Below are 2,815 nucleotides of genomic sequence, written 5' to 3' on the forward strand. Positions count from 1 at the left end.
TGATTGAAACTTGCCTTTTGTGTCTTGAAACATTGTATTTATTAAGTGAAAAAGTTGGAGGATAAAATGGTTTTAAGCACAGATTCACCTGTAAAATAAATGAAATTTTCATCAAGAAAATTTTAGTTTAAGCACAGATTCACCTGTAAAATAAACGAAATTTTCATCAAGAAAATTTTAGTTTAAGCACAGATTCACCTGTAAAATAAATGAAATTTTCACCAAGAAAATTTTAGTTTAAGCACAGATTCACCTGTAAAATAAACGAAATTTTCATCAAGAAAATTTTAGTTTAAGCACAGATTCACCTGTAAAATAAACGAAATTTTCATCAAGAAAATTTTAGTTTAAGCACAGATTCACCTGTAAAATAAACGAAATTTTCACCAAGAAAATTTTAGTTTAAGCACAGATTCACCTGTAAAATAAACGAAATTTTCATCAAGAAAATTTTAGTTTAAGCACAGATTCACCTGTAAAATAAACGAAATTTTCATCAAGAAAATTTTAGTTTAAGCAAAGTTTTATTATATAAATATGGTGAATACAACATACTGCGATGTTTGTAATCACGAATATAAACATTATAGAAAACACCTCCGAACCAACAAACACACATTTAATCTATTTCACAAAATATCCCCTCTTGAGTTGGAAAGAAAACATTGTGATACCTGCTCAAAGGATGTTTTGAAGAGTAGTAATAATAGGCATCTTCAATCACAAAAACACAAGAAAAATGAGTTTAAAGTAAAGGGAGACTATTATATTGAAAACACTGATGGGGCATTTAAAGGGCATATAAAAATCAGGATTTTTCAATTTGGAGAACCCGGTCCATCATCAATAGTTGAATCAATTGAAATAGTGAAACCTGATGTTGAAAAATTTAATAAAAAGACATTAAAAGAAATGAAAACTTTAAAGTTTTATATGGGAGTGAAAATGAATATGAAAAGACAAGATGAAGAACAAACTCCTTATATGAGGACAGATCTTCATTTTATAACATCATTTCAAGATTTTTTGAATAGTGGGGTTTATGAAGAACTATCAAGACAAGAGGAGGATGTTGATAATACAGTGGTAGGAAGTGGATTCAATATTAAAAAAAATCATCTTTTTAGATATACACATTCTAAAATCAAACCCTCTTAAAGCTTCTTCTTATATTGAATTACCAAAAGAAATAAAACGAAAGAAGGCAGTTGTTAATATTAAGAATAATGATAATAAATGTTTTCTCTGGTCTGTTCTTGCTCACTTACATCCACCAAAATGTAATTCAGAAAGAGTAAAACAATATATGAAATATGAGAATACCTTGGACATTAAAGATTTTAATTTCCCAATGCCACTAACAGATATTCCTAAATTTGAGAAAAAGAATAATCTTTCCATTAATGTATATGGATTAACGGATACAAACAAAGTTCAAATATTAAAAATTTCAAACAACTATAAAAATGAAGAAACACACATTGATCTTTTATATTTTAGTGTTGGAAAGAATTCACATTGCACATACATCAATAATTTATCAAGATTAATCTCTTCTCAGGTATTCAGAACAGCAAACAAAATATATCCTTGTAAGCGATGTCTTAATTCATTTCATACAAAAGAACGATTAGAACAACATTCAAAATATTGTAGTAATCATAAATCAGCTGTAATTACAATGCCTAAACCTGGTGAAAAGATTTCTTTTGAAGATTATAATAAATCTATCATGCACCCATTTGTGATATACGCCGATTTTGAATGTATCCTTAAAAAGATAAATACTGCTTCTCCTAATCCAAAAGAACCATATACAAATAAATATCAAAAACATATTCCTTGTGGTTTCTGTTATTATATCAAATCATCTGTTGGAGAAAAGTATAATAAACTTGAACAGTATAGTGGAAAAAATGCTTCACAAGAGTTTGTAAAACGATTAGAAAAGGATTGTATAAGACTAACTAAATTAATGAAAGAAACAAATGAACCGATGAAATTAACCATAGAAGAAAAATTAGAATTTAGAAAGAACAATATCTGTCATATTTGTGAGGAGGAAATTGAGGAGTCTAAAGTTAGGAATCATTGTCATCTTACTGGTAAATATAGAGGTCCCGCTCATTCCTGTTGTAATCTTAATTATAAATTACCTTCTTTTATTCCAGTCTTTCTTCACAACAGCGCCAACTATGATACACATCTATTTATAAATGAACTTTCAAAAACACCAGGGAATATTTCTGCCATAACAAACACAAGTCAAAAGTATATTTCATTTACAAAAATGATATTCACAAAACCTATAACTCGTATAAGGTTTCTTGATTCTTACAAGTTTATGGGAATGCCACTAGCCAACCTCGCATCAAATCTAAGCTCCACGGGCTCTTTTCCAAATCTTAATTCATTCTTTCCAAAAGAGGAAATTCTAACTAAAGAGGAAATTCAGATTAAAGAGAGAATTCAAAGTAAAGAGGAAATTCTAATTAATGAGGAAATGAATGAAGAAATTCTTACTGAAGATGAAATTCTAATTATACAGAAAATTCGAACAAAGAATGAAATTCTAACTAAAGAGGAAATTCTGATTATAGATGAAATTCTGATTAAAGAGGGAATTCTAACTAGAGAGGAAATTGAAACAAGGAATGAAATTCAAAGTAAAGAGAAAATTCTTACAAGTAAGGGAATTTATCCTTATGGTTATATGGATTCATTTATGAGATTTAAAGAAACACAACTTCCTTCAAAAGAAAGTTTCTATAATAACCTTTATGAAGAAGAGATAAGTGATAAGGAATATAAACAC

The sequence above is a fragment of the Eptatretus burgeri genome, unplaced genomic scaffold (assembly GCF_056783735.1).
Source record: "Eptatretus burgeri isolate ZD-2024b unplaced genomic scaffold, Ebu_testis_v1 Ebu_testis_scaffold_1211, whole genome shotgun sequence".
In the NCBI taxonomy this organism is placed as follows: Eukaryota; Metazoa; Chordata; class Myxini; order Myxiniformes; family Myxinidae; genus Eptatretus; species Eptatretus burgeri.